This window comes from Humulus lupulus, chromosome 7 (assembly GCF_963169125.1).
Source record: "Humulus lupulus chromosome 7, drHumLupu1.1, whole genome shotgun sequence".
NCBI classification, from domain to species: Eukaryota; Viridiplantae; Streptophyta; class Magnoliopsida; order Rosales; family Cannabaceae; genus Humulus; species Humulus lupulus.
This window is the reverse complement of record NC_084799.1, coordinates 86,907,010-86,933,552: the sequence shown is the minus strand read 5'-3', so window position 1 is coordinate 86,933,552 and position 26,543 is coordinate 86,907,010.

Below are 26,543 nucleotides of genomic sequence, written 5' to 3'. Positions count from 1 at the left end.
AAGAATATTGAAGATCATCTTGATGACTTCAATAAGATCATTCTTTATCTGGAAAACATTAGGATCAAGGTTGAAGATGAAGACCAAGCCATCATAGTTCTTAACTCTCTTCCCACAGAAAACTATGAGAATTTTGTGGACACCAGGATATATGGTAAGGATTCATTGACATTAGAAGAAGTGCATAATGCTTTAATGTCAAAGGAGATAAAGAGATGGTCGGAATAGAAGGAAGAAAGCACTAGGGATGTGTAGCGTCCCGAAACTCCTAATATGATTAAGTACTTTTATTAGTATATCGGGAGGGCACGTGTGATAATTATGTGAATTATATTATTATATGATTGAGTGTGCATAATTATGTGTATTAAATTTGTTTAAAGGCCCGCTTTTGTTAAAGAAAGGGGCATTTTCGTAATTTTGACCCGTTGAGAGTATATTTGTAATTATTATGTGCTATGTACTTTAAGACCACACTATTATGTGGATATATTTGTTATTCAACATGAGTGGATCCTTTCGAGCAGTTTTAGCATGAGGCCCCAATGACCAGAAGAGGAAGACTGCAGACACATTTAGTACCCCTTATTCAAACAAGAGATTTCGGGGTACTCAGGGTGGCCGTTAGGGCGGGAGTGAGAGCTGGAAGAGTTATCTAGAATGTGCTCGGTGCAGGAGATATCATTTGGGAGAATATTGTGCCAAGGCATGTTTCTTATATGGAGTAGTGGGCCATCTTAAGAAAGACTGCCCGTAGTTGAAGAAAGAGGAACCGAAGAGGGGTGGCAATTTGGTTCTGGCATGAGCGTTTACACTAACTCGGACTGAAGCTGAGGCTAGTCCCTCCTTGGTGATAGGTCAGATTTCTAGCGCTGGCTCTTCTTATACAATATTGATTGTTTCTTGTGCTACACATTCGTTTGTATCTAGCAAAGTGATAGACAGACTTAGTAGACCCTGTGATGCGTATGTTGTGGGATTTGGGACTTTGTTGCCTACTGGGGAGTTGGTAGTTTATAGGAGGAGGGTTAGGTCCTTACCGATAAAGGTGGATAGCAGGGAATTGTTGGTGCACCTAATGTAGTTAGCGATGGAAGATTTCGATATGATATTGGGTATGGCTTAGATAGCCAAGTATAGGGCAACCATAGACTGTAAAATGAGGATAGTGACTTTTGAACCTGAGGGAGAGGACCCGTTTGCGTTTGTGGGTGCTATGAACGGGTCTCGCGTTCCTATGATTTCAGTGTTAAAAGCTAGAGACCTATTGCAAGGAGGTTGCATAGTATTCTGTAATAACCCAACTACTCTAGACTTTTGGACCATTAACGAAAACTATACATAAACACTAATTCTTAATAACACTTACAAGTGACAAGATCATAACTTTATTAAAACTTAAAAATAACAAAAGTCAAACTTATATAAAAATTGAAGTTAGGATATGGGATCCCATTGTTTTAAAATCAAAACATGACATAATGATATTTAAAAAGAGATTACATAACAAAATGCGGAAAAATACATATAAAAACCATAAGAAACAAAAACTACATCCTCAAATCGAAACTCTCGGTTCTTTGAATCCATTCCGCCTCAATACACATTCCCCAAGCTTCCAAGAACCTTTCCCACCATTAGAACTATTTTCCTGCACATATAAACAAAAAGGAGTGAGCCTAATGCCCAGCAAGGAAAATCTAACATATAGCCATATACATAAAAATTCATAATGCAACATAAAAACATACCATAACACTTATGTCACATACATACTATAATGGCCATTATTACTTGGGGTCCCATAAACTAAACAAGTCATATGCCCATTAGATTAGTGGGGTCTTGCTAGCTAAGCAAGTCATATGCCCATAATCTATTTGGGGCTTGTTAGTCATGTAGGTCATATGCCCAAGTCTACAATCATACTTAACATAACATATTACATAACATAAAATCATAAGATAACATATAAAAGTATATAACACATAAATCCTATCCTATTTTCCTTACCAAAATAACCGGGATATGAGAACTGATTTGGGACCTTGGAACACTCCTAAAAACCATTTTAAAATATGGTGAGTATATTGAAGAAAAGGGATGAAAGTGAAGAAGGATCTATGTTATATACTTACCAAAAACCTTGTGCTTAAGAACTTGGATTTCCTAACCAAGAATAAGAATAAGGTTAGAATGAGTAGAAGACTATGAGAACTTAAAGAACATAATACAGAAATGGACTAGAGTTTGGAAATACCTTGAAGACTTATATGATCAATCTAAACCTTGAACTGAAATGTGAATAAACCTTACTTTCCCAAGTGTTTGATAAGCTTATAATGATCAAGCTTATAATTCCCAACCCAAGTGTTTACACTCTCACACTCACCTAGCAACTTGCAGCCTCTGAACTTAGAGTAATAGATGAATAAATGGCTGGGTACTAGGTCCTATTTATAGAGTTTAGGAATGAAAAGATCTCATTTAACTTGAATAAAAATAATGGCTTTTTAAGTGAAAATAATTTGAATTATTGTTCAGTAGAGGCTGAAGACTCATTCAGAAAGGTGCTGGACTTATCAAGAGGTTGAAGGTTTGAATGGAAAACGTTTTTGAAAATTTTCAAAATATGCTGAGGGAGGCGATATATCGCCCCCTATAGGCGATATATCGCCTGGACCATTATGCCCGAGGCAATCGTGCATCGTTTCGTGTTTTCCGTATCTTCGTACTGCGATATATCGCCCCCCTATAGCTGCGATATATCGGCATACGCTGAATATTTAAACACGAAATTACACATTTTTAGCTTAATTTGAATTGAGTAAACAGCCTTGACTAAGCCCTTTAACGTTTTCAAAGCTGCTGACTGACCTTAGAGTATTCAAATTTTACCCTTAATAAATTTAATCCTCAAAATACTTAATCATTAATAAACCTATACATAACATGTGCTATTATCTTATTGGTTCTTATCTAAACCTGTATAGTATAATAAATATTATCCTCAATATCAGTCATATTAATCAAACCTTAGGTTAAAATTAATATTCCTAAACTATAGGTTAAACTTAGAAAATCTACAAGTATTACTATGAGTGTCCAAATAAACCCCGGTCTGAACCAAAAATCCATAGTTATAAAGATAATACTATTATTACTTTTATACTACTATCTAACTTAGCTAAGTAAAGTTCTTGGACTCTACATATTCCTAGCTAGTGTGGTGGATACCACTAAGGTTGTACATGTTGGGCTAGAGGAGACTAGATTGGTCATTGAATTTCTAGATGTGTTATCGGAAGACTTACTGGGATTTCCATTGCATCGGGAGATTGAGTTTGTTATCGAAAGTGCACCAGGAACAAAAAAGGTATCCAAGGCACCATATAGAATGGCACCAACAGAGTTGAAAGAATTGAAAGTTCAGCTACAAGAGTTTCTTGACTTGGGGTTTATCATACCTAATTTCTCACCATGGGTCGCACCAATGTTGTTTGTTAACAAGAAGGATGGGTCGTTGAGGATGTGTATCAACTACCGAGAATTGAACAAGTTTTCTATCAAGAATAAGTATCCGCTGCCAAGGATCGATGACTTATTTGATCAGTTACAAGGCAAGACAATGTTTTTGAAGATCTATCTTTGATATGGCTATCACCAGTTGAGGATCAAAGAGGAGGATGTTCCAAAGACAGCCTTTCGCACAAGGTACGAGCATTATGAGTTTTTGGTTATGTCTTTTGGGCTTACCAATGCCCCGACAACGTTCATAGATTTGATGAATAGGGTGTTTAAGTATTATATGAACAAGTTTATGATTGTGTTCATCCACGACATACTAAAATACTCCCAATTAGAGACAAAACATGAGAAGAATCTTCCTTTGGTATTATAGAGGTTGAAGGAACACAGGTTGTGTGCCAAGTTCAAGAAGTGTGAGTTCTGGTTTCCTCAAGTGACATTTATTGGTCACATTGTTAGTAAGGATGGGATTATGGTGGATCCGAACAAGATTGAGGCGGTGAGATATTGGCCAAGGCCAAGGAATATTTCAGAGATTAGAATTTTCCTTGGGTTGGTAGGGTACTATTGGCATTTCGTCGAAGGGTTCTCGAGGATTGCAACGCCTTTGACTAAGCTGACATGTAAGAACTTAAATTTTGTATGGATCGACAGGTGTGAGAACAACTTTTAGAAGTTGAAACGGTAGTTGATTACTACACCAGTGCTTAGTCTTCTTTCAGACCAGGAAATATTTGTGGTTTACTGCGATGCTTCGAGATAGGAGTTAGGTTGTGCTCTGATGCAGGATGGGAAGGTGATTTCCTATGCCTCTAGGTAGTTGAAGGAATATGAGCAGCGGTACCCTACTCATGATCTAGAGCTAGCAGCGATGGTATTCGCATTGAATGTGTGGCGACATATTTGTATGGGGAGAAGTGCAAGATATACACTAATCACAAGAGTTTGAAGTAATTCTTTACACAGAAGGATTTGAACATGAAATAGAGACGTTGGTTGGAATTGGTAAATTATTATGACTGTGAAATCCTTTACCATCCAGGGAAGGCCAACGTGGTGGCAGACTCCTTAACTCGGAGAGGTCCGGGACAGTTGTTTGGCTCAAAACAGATATCAGGATAGTTGGCAGAGGATATGTTTAGAGCTGGGATAGAGTTTGTGGTAGGAAAATTGGCTAATATTACTTTGCAGTCTACACTTCTTGTGAAAATAAAGGAAGCTCGGGTGAATAATTCTCAATTAGTGAAGCATTGGGTAGACGTCTTAGCTGGAGTGGCTAAGGACTTTACTATCTATGAGAGTGGTGTGCTGAGGTACAAGGATCAGATATGTGTTCCGATGAATGCTGGTATCAAGAGAGATATTTTGGATGAGTCTCATACCACTTCATACTCGTTACATCCAGGCACCACGAAGATGTACCTAAATTTGAAATCTCTATATTGGTGGACATGGATGAAGAAAGATGTGGTTCAGTATGTGGCAAAGTGCCTAACTTGTCAACAAGTGAAAGCTGAACACCAGAGGCCAGCGAGAGTATTATTGCAATGCCCTGGTTACTCCAAGACCGTGACTGTGGACTTTAAACAGTGCTTAACTCACTAAACGAGTCATTTGGTTATAAATGTGCATCTAGGTGTTACTAATAGGCTAGGGTGAAAATCTTGATTAAAAGGAATGGATATATTTTATTTAAAACAATAAATTATACATGGGCCCATAAAAGTGCTTACAAAGTTATTTACAATCCAAATTGGCCATTACAGTATAAAAATTACAACCAGCCGACCTAAGCGGAAAAATAGGGTTAACCCCTAGTTCCTCTGAGAAACACCTTGGTCGTGGTGGTCAAGTGACCGCATATGTATACATCACCACCTAAGCTCTCCACTCAAGGCTGGGTGAGTTTTTCTTTCCCTTTACCTGCACCATATAGCACCCTTGAGTCAAGGCTCAGCAAGAAAACTTATTACTGCATGTATGTAATATCAATAAATGATTTTGGTAATCATTCTGGGGCTTGCAGCCCTAATCAGATAATGAGTCACACTCTGGGGCTCCGAACCCTAATCAAATAGGTGACTAATGAGTCACACTCTAGGTAGATGACTAATAAGTCTATCTCTAAGGATCCGCTCCCTAAGCCATGTGACGTTCAAGCACCTGAGCCTTTTGGCCCTGGCTCTACGTAACTAGCCTTTAGACTAGACAAGCGCTTTTAGTTTTCTTTGACCTTGGGATCGGTCAAGAATTTCATGCTTATGTTGATTAGATCTAATCATTTCAGCCTGTGTTAAACACATTAATGTCATTCTTGACTCTTAAGCCAATACCATACGACCAGTGCTCAGTATCACTGCTGGACTTGACTGATAAATCACAGCTTCACGATCATCACTAAACACCATTGTCGTTCCCTCACTAATAAGTCAGTGCCATACACAGATAAGCAAAGCTGCTACTCATTTACTATGCAATCAATGTTCATATATAGAGCACTCAACAAGTTGCTACTCAATAATCATGCAAGTCACATACTGGGTGCAGTTTTCTTACCTTTGGTTCGAGCGTGAAATAATAAATGAATGACCTTTGAGAACGATCGGTCCTTAACTCCCTTAGCAGTCACCTAGTCATAACCAAATATGAAATCCCATTAATAAAAAATCAATAATAAAAGGTTCCTGGTATAAACCCCACTCCCGAGGCCTCGAATCATACTAAAACGGTTAGTAGATTTGATCCCGAGCCTTAGGAAATGAAAACTCGCGCTTAAACCTTATGAAAAATCCCTCCTGGCACAAAAGAAAGGGACGGGCCGCGACTTGACCTAGTGGGTCGCAGCGTACCCCCAAGACAGAGAGCATCTGTCTGGGGTACCAGGGGCGGGCCGCGACTTGGCCTAGTGGGTCGCAGCGCGCCTGCTTAACAGAGCCCAGGGGAGGCTCTGGCTTGGGTCCAGGTCGCGACTTGCATGAACTCGGTCACGACTTGACCCAGCGAACCCAACTCCCCTGCCCATTTCTCAATTCAAACCAGCACAAACCTTCATCAATTAAATCCCAAAATCACATCCAAGCATCAACACAATATATACACCAATTTACACAACAAATCCTAAGCTTTAAACCACCCAAAACAACAACACATATCCAAATCCATGACCAAAACCTTAAGCTAAAGAACTAACCTTAAAACAGAGCAAAACCAGAAACTATGCCTGGAATCTTACTTTAAACACAGGTTTGAATCCCCTTCAATGGTTGATCACTAGCCTAAACCCTCAAGCTTTAATTCCCTAGCTTGAATCCTCAATCTTGCTCCAAAAATCACAACTCGAAAGGAGAGAGAGAGAAAGTTGATCGTGAGAGAGAAAACAAGCTGCTCTATTTTTTCCTTAAGCCTTAACCTTCTACAGCCCTCTAAGTTTAAACATATCCCATGGTCAAAAGACCAAAATGCCCCTAAGCCCATTTAATTCCTTTACAGCCACCCAAGGGCAAAACAGTCATTTCCCACTTATCCCGCTAATCATAATTAACGTCCTCCAATTCCTGTTATTCCCAATATTCTCAAATAATAATTAAATCATAACCTATTACCCGTTCATTCCCGGTAATGTACTAAGTATCAAATTACCCCCAGAGTTACCCCGAGCTTGGAAATTAATCCCGCTATGACCAAATCGCTTACTTACGTTCTAGGATCGTCTCATACCGAATAGCTCGAACATATCCACATAATAATATGGTCTCATCCATAAATCACCAACATGCACATAAATATACAGATATGCTCTTAACAAATCAAAATTACGAAAATGCCCTTCTAATGAGGATTGGACCCACATGCATGCTATCATCATCATACTATTGGGAAAACTTATACATGATCTTTATTTATTTTCATGTAGATCTAATATTAAACAAATTAATATGAGATAACCTAGAACATATTTCTAAAATTGAATTCAAAGAGAAACAAAGATAAGAATATTTACAGTATACGCAGCGGAATGAAAGAGTCCTTCCTTCAGTTTCTCTAACTCTTGTATCCTTTATGTCGCAGAGTATTATCAAGAAATTGAACTATTCTTCTAATTTCTTCACAGCCTTCCAATGTATCCTTAGAATCACCTAGACTAGTGTGGGCAATTCTCAACACATAAGATAGATACAGAGAGAAGAAGAGAAAAGAATAATAAGAAGCTTAGAAAAGGATTTGTGTTTAGAGAGAATCTAAAACTATCAGAAAACCAGTGATGAAAACTTATCTATCGTCTTCTCTCTAAGCACAACTTTTATAGACTCACTTAGGCCATTTAATTTAATTAAAAAATCAATAAAATAATATCCAATTTGAAGCCCTAGGTCGAAATTATCATGGGCTTTAGGCCCGTGAAGTTTCCCATTTGATTATAAGCCCATTGGACTTAAAATCAAGACCTGCATTTTTTCTATTGATTTAATTAATTAGATAATTATTTAAATCCTTTATCAAATTAATTATTTATAATTTGAACTTTGATTTAAACTTATTTATTAATTTAGATACCAATTTATCTTAATTAATAAATCTTCCCTAATTTCTCTTTTATTCTCAAAAATACATAACTCTGTAAAACTATCCAAAATTGACCTGGTCAACTTTGATAATTCTAATTGATAATTAAAACAATTAATTGAGACTATCTAGATGATTTTATCCAAGGTACAATGGGGACCATGGGCCTATGAAATCAAGCTCCAATAAGTTATCATAAATCTAACAAATAAATTTACTAACTTATTAATTCCTCGTGACTCCACTATAGACTCGGAATTACACTCTTGAATTCATAGAATGCTCTATAACAAATATAGATACGCTATTAATTATCCATTGTTACAACCATAATTGTCACTCAATCCTCTATAGATGGTCTACAATGAGATAGGACTAAAATACCGTTTTACCCATCATTGTATTTTATCCTTAAAACACTTAGTTCCTTGTAAATGATATTTCAGTAAACTAATTTAAATACTGAAATGAGATATCTATCATTTAACACCTTGAACCAAACTAAAAGGAAACCATCATTTCACTTCTTTATCAGAAGCTATAGATGTTCATATCTATGATTAACACTCCCACTCAATTATACTACCGAGTTCCCAAGATGTAAGTATGGGCTAGTCCGTAGGGTAAGCTGGTAACGAACAAGTCAAAGAACTCAAATAATACAATCAGTTAGAACACTAACCACTCAGAATTGAGATTGAATTGACCTATGGTCAACTATATGATATGACTAGAATATATAATAACGGTATGTTTACTTATCTTATCAACTGTCAATATCGGTCCTGTCCGATCTAACAAATACATCCGATTTTATCTACTTTGCTAATATTCTGGAAAGAACATAACACCACAATGTGTAAGTAGATCATATCGTAGATTGGCAAGTCAATGTAAATCCTGTGCACTGACTAATCTTAGGACTAACTTATTTTGAACATATAATCATATTTATATTCCACTGTGATTACGTCACTATAAATAAGATTAGCTATATGCTCGGGATTTAATACAAGTTTATATTAAAAAAATAATCATGAAAATAAAACATGTGAACAAAATGATTGACCAAGTCAAAAAATGATTTTTATTCTTTTATTGATAATAAAATGAGATTACAAAGAATTTGGGTTTTAATTAGGGCATAAAACCCCAACACATACATTCCACATAATCATGCACTTAATCACATAATTGCATAATAAATTAATTATGGCCCTCTTGGCCCCCTTGTCCAGGCATTAAGCCACATTAGGGAATTTGGGACATTATAATTATAGCCCTTGAGTATTCTTAAATGGAAATAGGATGACATAGCCATGGACTTTGTGGTTAGGTTACCTAGGACGGTGGGATAGCATTCTCGACATGGGTGATCATGGATCAATATACCAAGTCAGCTCACTTTTTTCCTGTGAGAACGATTTAAATTATGGATCAGTATGTTGAATTGTATGTGAAGGAGATTGTATGTCTCCATGGGGCTCCGAAGTCTATAGTATCAGATCGGGGCCCCACCTTTTCTTCTAAGTTCTGGGGAAGAGTGCAGAAGGCTATGGGTACACGATTAAAGTTCAGTACAACTTATCATCCTCATACAGATGGGAAATCTGAGAGAATGATTTAGATATTGGAGGACATGCTTCGAGCATGTGTATTGGACATTAAGGGATCCTGGAGTAAGTATCTCTCCTTGATTGAGTTTTCCTACAACAACAGTTATCAGTCGACGATCGGAGTGGCTCTGTACGAGATGTTGTATGGTAGGAAGTGCAGATCACTCATTCATTGAGATGAAATGGGTGAGAGAAAATATCTTGGTCCTGGGGCAGTTCAGAGGACCAGCGAGGCCATTGAGAAGATTAGAGCTCAAGTGCTCGCTTCACAGATTAGACAGAAAAGATAAGCAAATCCAAAGCGTAGGAATGTGGAGTTCCAAGTTAGGGACTATGTTTTTCTCCGAGTTTCGTCGATGAAAGGAGTAAAATGTTTTGGGAAGAAAAAAACCTGAGCCCTAGGTTTGCAGGACCTTTTGAGATCCTAAAAAGGATAGGGCAGGTAGCTTACAGATTAGCTATGCCTCCAGCTTTATCAGGAATTCATAACGTGTTTCATGTATCGATGCTTCAGAATAAGTGTCAGATACAACATACGTTCTAAGTTATCAGACCGTAGAGTTGCAACAAGACTTATCATATGAGGAGAAACCAGTACAGATCCTCAACATGAAGGATAAAGTCTTGCAGAACAAGACTATCGCCTTAGTGAAGATGTTATGGAGGAACAAAAAGGTAGAGGAAGCGACTTGGGAGTTAGAGTCGGATATGCGGGACCAGTATCCCGAGTTGTTAAGGTAAAATTTTGAGGACAAAATTTGTATTAGGAAGGGATAGTTGTAGCATTCTGAAACTCCTAATAGGATTAGTACTTTGATTAGTGTGTTGGAAGGGCACGTGGGGTAATTATGTGAATTATATAATTATACGATTGAGTATGCTTGATTATGTGTTTAAAGACCCACTTTCGTTAAAAATGAGCATTTTCGTAATTTTGACCCATTGTGGGTATATTTGTAATTATTATTATGTATTGTGTGCTTTGAGACCACATTATTATATGGATATACGTGTTATTCGGCATGAGTGGATCCTTTCGAGCAGTTTTAGCGGAAAATGCACAAGGAATTTCAATAATTTGGTATAATTGGTAAAATGAAATTAATTTTTGGATCAATTATGTTTGATAAATTTGGAGATTAGTGGTGTAATTAGAATTGTAAGCTAAATGACCAAAATTTCCTTGAGGTTAAGCAAATTTGCAAAATGGTCTTTCGACCCTTTAAGTTAAACAAAATGGCTAAGTGTTATTATTCTCTTGGTAATTCACGTTCACCCTTTCTCACCTCTTCAAGTTTCCTTCTTCAAAATCGTTCAAGACTAAAACACTTAGGCCAAGGAATAAGCCCTTAAGATTTTTAAGGATTTTAGGGAGGAGTTGAGTAGCAAGGAAGGAGTTAGAGCTGCCAAGGTCACTTTTAGCACAAGGATTCAGAATTAAAGCTTAAGCAGGGTAAAATTCTTCATTTTCTTTGAGGTGTTCATGATAAAATTTGGCATTTTTTTGTTGGATTTCGAAATTTGGGCATTTGAGGCTATTAGGGTGTGTATATTGATGATCGAAACTACTTGGATTATTGAATTGAGATTAAATCCATGATTTTTTTACTGGAATTTTCGGATTGGGAGCAAAAGTTTGAGTTTCAAACTCACAGTTTCAAATTGTGATTTTAGGTGATAATTGGAAGCTTTTATAGTGTCTTAATATTGTTTATATGTTGTATTAATTGTATTGAGGTTGAATTTTGTGTAAAACAACTAAAAATTTATTTTGGGTCGAGGAATTAAAGTCTGAAATTCGCAGGGGATGATTTGGGGAAGAACACAAAAATCTGGGCTGCGATTTGAGTTTCTAGGGATCTAGCACGGCTCTGCTAGTGTCCCAGAAGCTTGGGAATTTTTTGCATTAACATGACTGTGCCAGGTGCCCAGAAAACATGTTTTATTTTTTATTTTTGGGAATTAGGCTCAGGGTTTCGATGATCTATTTTGGGGGCCCACTTGGGAGCTCCGGGGAAGATTCCATTACCGTGTTGACTGGAATTGGAGGTCCCGAGAGCTAGGGTTTAATTTTGGAGACTGTAATTGAACTTAGTTCCTAATGAATGCATCATTAATGTTATGACTAGGATTTGTGAGGAGCTCGAGGAAAGGATTGAACTCGAGGTCTTTTAGTCTTCAGCACAGACTCGAGGTAAGAAAACTGGCACATGCACCTAGAGTAGGACATCGATCTTGATATTTGAACGCGATTATAACTGTGCATTGAATCTGTTAGGGTTATGTACCCTTGTTTTATAATTGTAATTGTCGCATTTGATTGATTTATAGTTGTCTGTGATTGGTTGGCATGGGTCGTATTCGGCGATAATCATGCAGAATGTAGGTCGTGATGGCAGGGCCACTATAAGAGTGTTGTAAACAACCACTCGACATAAGCCGGGTAAATTGTTTATATGCTTAAATGAGTATGTTTATTATCTTTGAAACATGCTATTTACTGTCTATGTTTAACTGAATATCTATTATGTCTTGTTGAGTTTTCTTGTTGGACCTTGGCTCATGGGTGCTCTGTAGTGCAGGTAAGGGCAAAGGGAGAGTGGACCAGCCATGAGTTGGAGGGCTCTAGAGTGGCGCGTGCATATTCGGCCTGCTCGACCATCAGGGTCGGGACATTTGAGGGACATTAAAGAGTCCATTTTATTTCCTAGGTCGATGATTTTTTGAACATTAATGTAAATTATATTTTGGTTTAAACTCTTTTGGGATCCCTTGTAAATGTTTAAAGTTTTAATGAAAAGTTTAGTCCTTTTGACCAAAAAATTTCAATACCCAAACCTTTAGTAAATTTAATTACATTTTTTAGTCCAAATGACTCGCTTAATGAGTTAAGCACTACTTTAAACACAAAATGTAACGGTCCTAGATTAGTAGGGAGTTACATGATGGTTTACTAGTTCGAGGACAAGCTTTTAAGAAGAAGAACAAAGGCCAGAATAATTCAAGTAAGGGGAAAACAAATTCAAAGTTCAAAAGAAGATGCTTTATCTGTAACAAAACTTCACATCTGAAGAAAGACTATCCTATAATGAAAGATTACAATCACAAGAAGAGTGGAGATGCAGATGTAGTTTCTGAAGATGATGACAGTGATGGTTATAACAGTGCTAGTGTATTGGTTGTAACAAAAGTGTGTTCAAATTATGGATGGGTTATTGATTCAGGATTTTCTTTTCACATATGTCCTGATAAAAATCAATTCTCTGAATATCAAGCAATTAATGGAGGTACTGTGAAACTCAAAGACAATAGAGCATGTCCAATAATCGGAATAGGCATTGTCAAGTTGAAATTAGAATATGGGAATGCTACTGAGTTGAAGCAAGTTCGACATGTTCCTGAATTAAAAAGAAATTTGATTTCTGTTTCTATGCTTGATCAGGATGGCTGTCTAGTTAAGGTGGAGAATGGTCAACTAAAGCCTATCAAAGGATCAATGATAATAAAAAAAAGGAGAAACATTGAATGGAATTTATGTTTAACAAGGAGGCACTTCTAAGCATCAGGTGAATATGGTATCCAAGAATGAAGAACACTCTACCATGGCTTGGCATAGAAGACTCGAGCATATTAGTATTATGGGTCTAAAAATTCTCAGTGATAAATGGGCATTTGGCAAAGATTAGATACAAGACTTGGTTTTCTATGAACAATGTATTCTTGGAAAATCAACCAGAGTTAAATTTGGTGTTGGATTGCACAAGACCAAAGGCATTCTAGACTATTTGCACTCGGATTTATGGGGGCCATCAAGAACATTGTGTGGTACTTTTTATCCTTCATAAATGATTTTTGTAGACATGTATGGGTACATTCTAATGAATAAAAATGATGCATTCAGTAAGTTCAAAGAGGTAAAATTCATGCTTGAAAAATAAACTGGTAGAAAGATTTAAAAGCTTAGAACAAATAACGGGTGGTCGCAGCTAATGATTCTTGGTGGCCGCGGCCATAGGCCTTTTTCTGATCGCGTGCTTTTTCTTCGTAATCTTCAACTTTAAGCTTAAACCTCAAGTGTAGGGACTTCTAAAACACTTCAAACTCGTCTCAAACTTCATTTTCTCGAGTCTTATCGTTGCACATCAATTCACAACCACAAAAATTCATCAGATTCATCAATAATACCTTATAAAATATTTTATGACTTAAAAATAAAGACTCGTAAAACAAAACTAAGAACACCTAAAAACACTAGAAATCAGCATTATCTAAATGCGAAAGGATAACAAATATAATATCCAAAATGCCCTTATCTAATTCCCCCACACTTAGACTTTGCTAGTCCCTTATCAAAATAACTAATAAAAACTAAACAAATAAAAATATAAGCAATGGTTTTGTCAAAAGCATTAGTTGTCTCAAAAATTGATCAAACAAATATGTCATAAGAAAAATTCAAATTCCACATTCCTCATAATTTCAACTCAATGCCTAGTCACCACTTAAACTCGATCTATTTCTGATTATGCACAATTAAACCTACCAAAACACAAACATTCGAATCAATTTATACATGCCAAAGTTTGTTTTAAAGTCTCATATATAATAATATTTTCATGAAAAATATCCACTCCATAAAAATTAACCAATTGTTCTCCACTAATGTAAGCATACATAATCAAGAATTAAAAGGTCTTTAAAATCTTGTAATGTAAGGCTAGGGTTGAAGGTAGATGAAAAAGGAATATTTAAGCTTAAATCACACCATAGCCCTTTTTTTTTCTATTCTCTAGATCTTCCCACAAATTTCCCATACAATTCAAGAAAATATATAATCTTTCCATTTTTTCTTTCCACATTGATCTTACTATTTCCCCCACACTTATATTTTTGCAAAACTTCTTTTTTTTTTAATATTTCTCAATGCAGATTTTTTTTCTATTTTTTTTTCTTTTCAATTCAACTCATTGGAAGAAATAGTAGATCATATACTTTCAAATTATAATCCAATAAACAAATACAACTTCCCCTTCTTACAATCCATAACCCAACCCACCAATTCAAACAATCATATAAAATTATGGTGTAATTGGTCACAAAAAGAGATCAAATTTTCAAGCTACAAAGGTTTAGATATTGGCTTATAAAAGAAAAATATTAGTCATTATGGCTCAAAAATGGGAAACTAGGATATTCAATTTCATAAGTAAGCTTGAAAGGCCCAAACTATCCAAAGAACATGTCTTAATCATCTTTCTAATCATCTCTACTTAGGATTTCGCCTCAAATAATTAATCAACGATTTCTAGAGTGATCGAGACTATATATATAGATAATAGCATGAATAAATATCTCCAAACAATAGTGAAAAAGTAAATATAATTGTACACACATTGTGTTTAAAAATCAAAGATCAAGCTTAAATGACAACCAACACACGAGTTAAGTACACGATTCATGCATAATTCATCAATTTCCTAGAAGTAGTCTCATCTCAATCAGAAGTTTTATCATTGACAGACAACTTTCTGCACAACCATGCTTATGACAACCTAAAACAAACTAAAAATGAAAAAAAAAAAACATAAAATGACATAAAAACAACGCAGCATAATAAAAATAAAAATAAAGCAATTTTGTTTCAGTTTTTCCCTTGCCCCACACTTAAATAGTACATTGTCCTCAATGAAAAATAAAAAGAAAAGATAAAGAAAAGGAAAAGGAAAAACACCCTCAACTGAAGTAATTTCTCATTCATCGGGCATATCTGCCTAATCATCTTCAGCTTCCTCCTTGTTCTCATCATCTTGCATCATGGGAATATGTGGTGTATACGACTAAAACCACTGTGGTGTAGGTGGATAGTTCGCCATCTCCATACCAAGGTGCATGGCATTCATCCTGAAACAGACATCCTGGTACCTGGCCCACTCAATTATGCGCTGCTGGTGTGCTTGGAATTCAGTACGGTGAGCATGCAACTCTTGTGAGGTATTGTATAGAGATTCCTCCACAAGTGTCATACGATCCACCAATGTCATATTTTTGGTTGATGGCGGTGGCCTAGCCTGAGTTCGAGAAGATGAGCTTTCCCCAGCAGTATCAGTGACCTTGAAGCGAGTGATGGATGATCTATTCAGTACATGCATAGGCTGCAGCAACGATTCAGAAGGATCCCATGTCACACCAGCTTAAGCACACATGGCGGTAATGAGATGGGGATGATAAAACTCCTTAGACACATGTCTGAAGTTGTTCTGAATGGATGACTTGATTATGCGCCCCACATCAATTATTTTACCCTTCAAGATGGCATATAGAAGTATGGCAGTATCCACATTCACATCACAGACATGTTTAGTTGGAAAGAACTTCGCATTGATAACATGCTTTTTCAATAACTCCCATTGCCTCTCACTATAACTTAATAGGATGACCTATTTCAATTAAGATCCATTGAGTGTTCGATTTGCACAGAAATTGGATAATCCCATCAAAGTCGGGATTATCCACTATTTGGCTATACTCATCATTTTCTATGCTAGGAAGCCCATAAAACTGATTTATTGTTGCACTTTAAAAATTCACATTGACCCCTCTCACTCTAGCCATAGACGTGACTTAAGAAATTTCATTGGCATAAAACTCTCGTACTATAGGGATCACTCCAGCATCGGGTTGAGAACAAAATTTCTTCCAATTTCTTTTCTCAATATGCTCCAGAATGGATGGGTACCCATGACGAACTTCCATATTAAACCCCCTCTCTTTAATCATTGTTTTCTGCTTTACTACCGCATCTTGATAGCGTTTAAATGCCTCCTCGGAAATAAATTTTTTGGCATCAAATTGAACCCCAGATAAGGAAGCACCTTTGGTATTCTTTCTAAATCTCTTTGGTGTCATTCTTCACTTCAAAACTCAGTAACAATCTTACTTTAAAAAACAATCAAGCGCTAAGAAATCAATTCAAGATACCCCAAAAATATCAACCCAAACTCCTCTTACTACACCAACTAAGTATCCACTATGTAATTAAATACATCTTCTTCAAAAATATTCAACCAATTCCCCAAAAAAACTCAATCACTTTTCACTTCAACCTCTTATCAAACACTTGGTAGGCATAAGCTAAACCAAGAGTTGAAGATTTTTTTCTAGTAATCCAATCTCCCCTAAATTCATATTATCACCAATACAACAACATCAACATTAAATCCAAGCCAATAATCACAATAGATAAGCAATTCATCCACCAAAAATCATAAAATCCAAAATGCCCCAATTTTTGCTCTTCAAAACCCACAAATCAAACAATAAAGAGAAACAACTTACTTGTAATTTATAATAGAGAGTCTTGGAAGCTTGATTGTGCCACCTTGAAACTAATTGGAGAACCTCAATCGTCAAATTAAAAATTATGGGGTTTAAGGTTTTGAAAGGGGAAATGTTACAATTTCAAGCTCCAATAAATTTATATTATTAATTAAATCTCGTTAATATAATAACCTTAATTTTATGGCCACTAGTCTCTGACTCCCAGGCTACGGCTAATGATTCTTGGTGGCTATGGCCACATGCCTTTTTCTGCTCACGTGCTTTTTCTGCATAATCTTCAACTTTAAGCTCGAACCTCGGGTGTAGGGACTTCTAAAACACTTCAAACTCGTCCCAAACTTCATTTTCTCGAGTCCTATCGTTGCACATAAATTTTTAACCACAAAAATACATAAATTCATCAATAATACCTTATAAAATATTTTATGGCTTAAAAATCAAAGAATCGTATAACAAAGCTAAGAACACCTAAAAACACTAGAAATTAACATTATCTAAATGCAAAAGGATAACAAATAGAATATTCAAAATGCCCTTATCAACGAGTTTGAGCTTTGTGCAGATGAGTTTAACCATTTTTGCAGGCAAGCTAGTATACGAAGACACCTTACTGTGCCAAGGACTCCTCATCAAAATGGACTAGCTGAAAGGATGAACAAGACTATACTCGAGAGGGTCAGGTGTATGCTAATATATTCTGGCTTGCCTAAGACTTATTGGGCAGAAGTTGTATTTATAGTTGTTAGGAATTGAGCACTTGAAAGCATATGTGTTGGACAATATTTTATGAAATAAATAATTAAGATGAATTTTTGCATATATTGATTGTTTATTATTATTATTTGAATATTAGAAAATTCTCAAATTTGTTATTGTGGCTACAATCTTGTATTGGTACAAGATGATTAAGATTGTAGGGAACGAATTTAAATAGTTCATAGTAAAACAAAGTTACATGGAATCTTTTGATTAAATATTGTAAGTACGGTTCTCTAGTATAATGAATACATGTAATCTAGATCCGGATTACTGATGTAGTAAGACATTTTAGTGAAGGTAATTTATATAATGTGGTTATACAAGAACTGGAGTCGATATGTTATTAATACTTAACTGAATACGGTTTTATTTTATAAGTATTAATTAAACATATCAATAAGATTATCATATACAAATTGATCTTAATCCTGAAGTTATTATGAACTCATGTTTATTCCATTTGAGTCATTTGATTCACTTGTTATGGTTTGTCAAAATGATCAAGATGAAACTTTTTTTTTTGGGACTCATTGATGTAAATGGCTAAGGCATAATATACAAATATGGAATCTATACCTTTCCGAGAGGAATTGAATAATGGTTCTCTTAAGGGTTAGCTTTTGGAACTAAAAGGTTATTGAGCTCAAATTCATAAATCAGTTTATGAATTAACCTTCACTAGTAAAGTTGATGGTACTTAAGAAAACAAGAAATAATGAAAGAGGTAAAGTAGTGATCTTATCCCTGTTTTAATTATGAATCATTAATAGAGGGTTGAATTGTATGTAATGATTAAATTGACTGATGTTTTTTATCTTTAAGAAGTACTCTGTAAATAAATATCTATAATTGCAAGAGTACGGTCTCATATTTCTAGTGGAATAATTTTAAGATTAATAAATTAAGGTTATTATATTAACGAGATTTAATTAATAATCTAAATTTATTGGAGCTTGAAATTATAAGTCCATAGGTCCCCGAGATGGCTCTATCAACACTATTCAAGATAAGAGTCGAAACTAGAAATAATTAGGTGAAATTGCATATTTGGAAGAAATTTGTTCTTCAAAGGAAAATATGTAATTGAGATTTTAATTTATTTATTTATTACTTTTCAAAAATAACTAAATAATTAATTAAAAAATTTTAAAATAATTATTTAAATATAATTGTAATTTTTGAAATATATATTTAAATAATTAGAATAATTAATTTTGAATTAATTAGTTTTATTTATTTAGGAAATGTGAAAAGATAAATGAGATAATTCAAATTGGATTCGAATTAGTTTAAAATTTATTCAATAATTAAAATATTTATGTGATAAGATTAGTTATCAGATTTTAGATATTTTTATAATTTTTTAATAAATAATTATTGGATAATAAATAAATAAAAGTGGTTAAGACACATGCCCTAAAAAAGCATGTGCCACAACTGTGATTGGCGCACAACTGCGTATTGACTCAGTCTTGGATATTTCTTTTATTTATTTAATATTTAATAAATTTTTTTATAATTTGAATTTTAAATTTTAAATTTATTATTCATTTATAAAACTATATGGTAGAAAAGAGTTTCTAGAGACTTCACGTTTTTACATAGAGAGAAAAAGACATCGTATTATTTTTGCTAAACCTAAAAATCATCTCAGACCTGAAAATTCCAAGATCTCATGTATTGAGAATATCTTGAGAATCACTAAAATTCCCACCATTACTCTACGTGTCCACTCACGTCTTGAGGTGTAGAGATACATCTTGGAATATCTTGTTCTGAGTATTTTGGAGGCTGCTTAGGATTGGATGTTCGTAGGAGATACGAAAAGATAGCGAGGAATCTTGATAGTTCTTCAACTAGTAAAATTCCTTGTCTTTTCTATGTCATTGATTAATGTACGCATGTTAATGGATCCGGTTATTTAAATATTATTTAAATATATTTTTTTGAAATCCCTGGGTCCACCACCCCGTGCATTCTGCTGCGCACATGGTAAACCAGTTACCAACAACAACTTGCTACCTCATCAATATGTGTCCTTCATCAGCCATTGACTTCAAAAATCCTATAGAAGTATGGTCTGGACATACAAAAAACTATGGAAACTTGAGGATTTTTGTTTGAGTCGCAAATGCTCACATTAAGCAAGATAAACTTGAGCATAGAGCGAGAAATTTTATCTTCATTGGGTATCCAAAAGGTGTTAAAGGTTACAAAATGTGGAGCATAGTTACAAGAAATCATCAAAAATTATTTATTAGCCGAGATGTTATCTATGAAGAAGGTAACTTGTACAAAGACACAATTAAGTCTCAAGCTAATAAGTCAAGTTGTGAAGCTGATAGTAAGCTACACTTTGAGGTGGAGATACCAAGCAGTGAGAAGCAAAGGAATATAGTTGAAACAAAAGGAATTTTGGATGAGGAACAAGAATCAATTGATGCTTTAGAAAGTGATGATTCAGAACACGAAGAGGACACTCAAGATTATCAACGTGTATGGGATAGAAAGAGATGAGCAATTAGGCCACCAAATCAATTTGACTTTGCAGATGTGGTACATTATGCAATGTATGTTGCAGAAGTAAGTGATGATGAACTAAATTCTTATGAGGAGGCCATGAGTTCAAGTGATAAACTAGAGTGGGAAAAGGCTATAAAAGAAGAAATGGAGTCTCTAAACAAGAATGAGACTTGGATCTTAGTATAAAAGGGTGCTAGAAAGAAAATGGTTGGTAGCAAATCCTTTTACAAGAATAAAGAGGGAATTCCTAGTATAGAAAAGGCTCAGTACAAGGCAATATTAGTGGCTAGGGGGTTCACTCAAAGAAAGGGTATAGACTACAATGAGATATTCTCACTGGTAGTTAAACACACCTCTATTAGAATGCTACTGAGTTTAGTTGCAACTGAAGATTTAGAGCTTGAACAACTAGATGTTAAGATCGCTTTTCTACATGGGGATTTGGAAGAACAAATTCTTATGAGGCAACCAAAGGGATTTGAGGTGAAAGGAAAATAAGAACATGTTTGTCTATCGAAAAGGTCGTTATATGACCTAAATCAATCACCACGTCAATGGTACAAATGATTTGATAATTTTGTTACCAAATCTAGTTTCAAAAGAAGTTCATATGACAGCTGTGTTTATGTTAGAAATGCAAAAGCATTAGTTTACATATTATTATATGCAGATGACATGCTTATTGCAAGCAAACATATAGGAGAAATAGACAAAGTCAAGATGCTACTGAACAGAGAGTTTGAAATGAAAGATCTTGGACCATCCAAGAGAATTTTGGGGATTGAAATCACTCGTGACAGAAGAAATAGAAGGCTCAAGTTGTCTCAAAGTGGAAACATCACCAAGATATTGGACAATTTTGGATTTGTTGATATAAAGTTAGTTAGTACTCCTATATTTCAGCAATTTAAACTCTATGGTAATCAATCTCCTCTCACAAAAAAAGACAGTAGCAAAATGGAGGAAATATCATATACAAGTATGGTTTGAAGTACAATGTACATTATGGTATGCACACGACCTGATTTGTGTCATGGGGTAAGTGTTGTAAGTAGATTTATGGGAAATCCGGGCATGGACCATTGGAAGGGAGTCACGTGGATTATAAGGTATCTAAAAGGAACTATAAATATAGGATTGGTGTATGGCTCTATGACAAACAGAAGTGGATTTGTTGGTTTTGTAGACTCTGACTATGCAGGGGATATTAACTCAAGAAGATCTCAATCAAGGTATATATTTCAGCTAAATGGTTGCACAATAAGTTGGAAAGCAAATCTTCAATCAATTGTTGCATTATCTACAACAAAAGCTTAATATATTGCATGTACAGAGGTAGTAAAAGAAGCTTTATGGATGAAAGGTATAACAAGAGAACTCGGGTTGGATCAAAAGTCCATTACTATTTACTGTGATGGCCAAAGTGATCTACATCTCAGCAAGAATCAAGTATTTCATGAGTGTACCTAACATATAGATGTAATACTTCATTTTATCATAGATGTGATCTCATAAAGAAAAGTGAAGCTCAATAAGGTTTTGACTGAAGATAATCCAGCTGATATGCTAACTAAAGCCTTGCCAACAGCAAAGTTTAAACATTATTTAAAATTGTTATCAATCACTAAAGAATGAAGCATAATGATCAGGATTCTTCTTTCTTAGTAGCTAGCTAATTTGATATGCTCATTATCAATCAAGGTGGCGAATTGTGATGTATATTGCCTGTTAATGACCACTTAATGTACATATTACTATTTTTACACCAATCGGTTAGGACAACTGAGATTGGTATGCCTATTCAGTTTAGTTAGTTATTAGACCAAGTCTAACAGCCTATCTATATAAAGGCATTAGACTCATTTGTAAACTAACTTGATGTAACATAGTTCTATTCATTAATAAAACTGAGAGAATTAGTTTCCCCAGTGGAGTAGATTAGGATCACATAGATCCTAGTTGAACCACGTAAACACTATGTACTTGAGTGTGTGTGTGTGTCCGATTGTGAGAATAGCGTATGTTCTTGGGTGTTCTTGAAGTTGATTAATGGTGTGTGAGATCTGAATAGTTTGCATAGCATAAACTTTCAGCTTGATGAAAATGCAATTTACTTTCAGAAAAAAAAAATTCAAGCATAATAGTTTCATTACTCTCGACAACCTTGCAACACAAGGTTCACCACTTCATTTTCAACACATAGGGAAGCCAAATCCAAACCAAAATTAGGCTTCCCCAATTCATTAACCTATCGTAAAACTACAACATCATAATTACCTAGAAAAATTCCTTCGCAAAGCCTTTCTGAAGTAACTCCCAAGTTTCTCCCAAAAGCTTTTCAAAATGTCCATGATCTCTGGAAAAAAAAAAGGCCAATTGTTGCATTGTCCTCTTCCATATGTAGAATCTTTATATCCCATCCAAAGGCCTTTTCACATATTCTACCAAAGATAGTTTTAAGAAACTTTCTATTACATCTTCTTTTGGCAATAACTTTTTCCACAGTGGATGTGTTGATGAATTTGGTTAACGTATCCTCGTTCATCTCCCACTCTTCTTCCCCTTCAACATTCAAGCTCTCTATATCAATCAATTTATTGATGAATCATGGCTATGTAGGGGAGACTTTAATGAGATTTTGGATGTTAAAGAGAAAAAGAAGATAGGAAAAAAAAATTAGAGGCAATATGAATAAATTGTTGGTATTAAAATATCAAATCAAAGTGCAGCGAAAGGTTTTAAAAAAAATTATATACTTTACAAATACCTTGTCAAGATCATATATATATATATATTATATAAATTAAATCAAATACAAAAGTAGATGAAATGCCTCTTGAAGCCTATCAAGAATCTTTGCTATCTTTTAATTTCAAAAATGAACTTCCAATCCATGTAATGTAACTTTGAGATCCACAACACGATCTTCCAAGTCTAACCTCAAACACCCTCAGATGTGTGTGGGCACACAGAATATTATGAATAATTTTTTGTCTCTAGATGTACTCAAAACATGAGATCTACAGATGGGGAAAAGAACTTTTTGAGAGAGAATTTGAGAGAACAAGCTTTACCACTTTTTCTTAATTGTAAAAAGATTTTTGTTTAATTATCCTATAACATTATCTATATATAGTCTAGGTCAATCAACATATTTTTTATTTAACAATTAAATAAATAAAAGAGGCAACTGAATATGACAACTTGAAACTAATTATAAGTGAGTCATCAAGTGGGTCCCACCCACCTAGGGGTGCGTGCTAGTCACAGTGACTGATGTGACATTGTATATCTACATGATATTTTTCTTTTATTTATTTTATTTAATAAGATAAAGATTTATGTATTTAAAAATAATATATTATTTCAAATTCCACACAAATATCAGTTAATTCAAAATTAATTTTATCTTGTAAATATTAATTTAATTATTATATTATAATAAATTAATTTACTCTCTCCCAACATATTAATTAATTTAAAATCAATTAATATTATTTTTAACTAACATAAAGTTTTCAAATAAAACATACTAGTTAAATTAATTAATTAATAACTAATTATCTAATAATTATATATTTACCTTGAAAAAATTAATTCTCTTGCAAAGAAGTCATTTCTATTTTATAATTAACACTCACACCCTAGACTGTGTATTATAGAGGTGACTCGGGGATCATGGACCTATAATTCTAAGCTCCCATAAAACAGATTATTAATTACACGCTTTTAATTCAATAATCTTATTTATTAATTACATTATTCCTCCACTATTAGGGGTGTTCATAATTTTTTGCAACTAGCCCAACTCGATTAATCCGCCCAATACAACCCAAAAAACTCAATCATCTTTTTAACCCACCCAATTATTACATTGGGCGGGTTAGAAAGCGATGCCAACCCACCAAATGTAACTCAACCTGCCCAATTAAGCTTTTTTATATAATTTAATTTTTAGTTTTTAATAGATATATAATTTATATTTATAAATAAGTTGGTGAGGATTTTAGAGAGTATTATCATTGAAATTTAGATGTTTAAATTTCAATTCAGATAGTACTTTAGAAAATTGCTCAAATAGATAAATACATAATAGGTTGAATTTTGTCTTCAATTAATTTATGATATTATTTTTTTATAATAAATCTAAACTATTTTATGGAAGAAATATATCTTTTCTTTTTAAATTTATTTCCAAGTCTTTTAATTACTCTTTGATATCTTAAAGGATATATTTGTAGTAAATTTGAACATTGAATTAGAAATTTAGATTTTTTTTTAAGTAAAAAAAAACTAGGCGAGTTAAATGGGTTAACCCGGCCAGACTACCTTAAACATTGGACGGGTTTAATATTATTTTTTGGTTAATTGGACGGGTTAGGTTTTGCATTTACCAACTCCATTTTAAGATTGGACAGGTAAAAAATCCCTCAAAACTGATTAACCCGACCAACGAACACCCGTATCCACAATAATTATAGAACTACACTCTTATTAATCATAGAATTACATGTTTAGAATAATCTTATGTAGTCCATCGATATAGTCACTGCATGTAGTTTTGTTCTCCAATTATTGGTTCGTAAATTCAAAATTATCACTTTACCCTTCTGATTACCTCTTGATCTATAAGTACCATTATTCCACTAGTGAACGGATAATTTATAATTCTATTATAAATTTGAGAACAATAACCATTCAGTTCCAGAATTAACACTTAAGGGAACTAATATTCAATCCGTTGGGAAAGCTTGGATTATAAGTCTTGTAAGATCATGTTCACAGCCATTCATGTCATTGAATCTTCAAAACAAAACTCATTAGCCTTGTTTTCCATAAAAACTTGCGTCATGATGTAGCACAGACAATCGTCACGTGGCAACCAAGAGAAGATGACAACAGTGTAGACTCTAGTCTACCATCGACCAGGTCACAAGAATTAACTAGAGTTTACCACACAATGACTGATTAGAACATGATCAAGAGCTTCATTCAATGCAAGGTTGGTCGGCCCGATGGCACACTTGACCAAACTGATTGAATGATTCGTCAAGAATACAAAGTACAACCAGCTCAAGCAGATATTTATTATATATTTATCATTTGAAATGTAGTATTATTGATTATTTTATTATTTCATTATTACTTGTCATGCAAGTCATGTAAGGCCCCGACCCATTTTGTAAGATCTCTAAGCCTATAAATATAGGGCTTAGTGTATAATGATTTTCTAAGCTGATATTTTGCACATTTTTATACACAGAACCTTATATTCTCTCAGACTTACAAAACTCAGTTGACTCTAGTTTATTTGATCATGAGTTTAAGACTTTCTACAATAACAAAAATTGTCTAACTGAATGTAGGCCATTACCAATACTTAGGACCGAACCACTATAAATTTTTGTGTCGTTTACTATTTCAGTTCAATTCTCTATTTTCTATATCGTTTATTTGACTCAGTGTCGTTGGCAAAATCTGTGGTCAACAAGCCTGTTTTCCAAATAAACCTTAACGAGTGAATCAAAAGATTCGATTGACATGAATAAGAGTTCATGACTACTCAGGATTTAGACTGATCTACGTATGATCATTATATTGATATGAATTAAATCTTTATGGCAAACGACAAGTTTATAAATAAATAAATTCATATCGGCCCAGTCATATATAATGCAATTATATAAATAACATTCATTAAGATGTCTATCCACATCAATAGTCCGGATCTAGATCACATGCATTCTCAAAAATACTTAGCTAACCATACTAGTGACCATTCATTAATGATTGCATACTTTAATATGTTGTTGACTATTTTATTCATTACTAATGATCTTACTCCCCTTGTACTAATACAAGATCATACTTTCATTAATGAATATGGAATTTTATGATATTTAAATATAATTTATTTACTAATAATGCAAGCATCAATTAAAAGAAAAAAAGTACTTTTATTAAATTCCATAAATAAAATGTCTTTATACATGCTTTTAGAGCATCAACCCTAATATAAAAATTCAAAAAGCCTTGGATAATTGTAATGTAATTGATCTTACAAAGGGAGAGGAAATTTTCACATGGTTGGGAACAATGAAGAGTTCATTTTGAAATTTTTGAATCAATGCTTTGGTAATGATGAATGGTTGAACTCTTTCTCAGGTACTATAGTTAACTACTTGGAGTGGTGGTATGCAAATCATTGGGATTTTG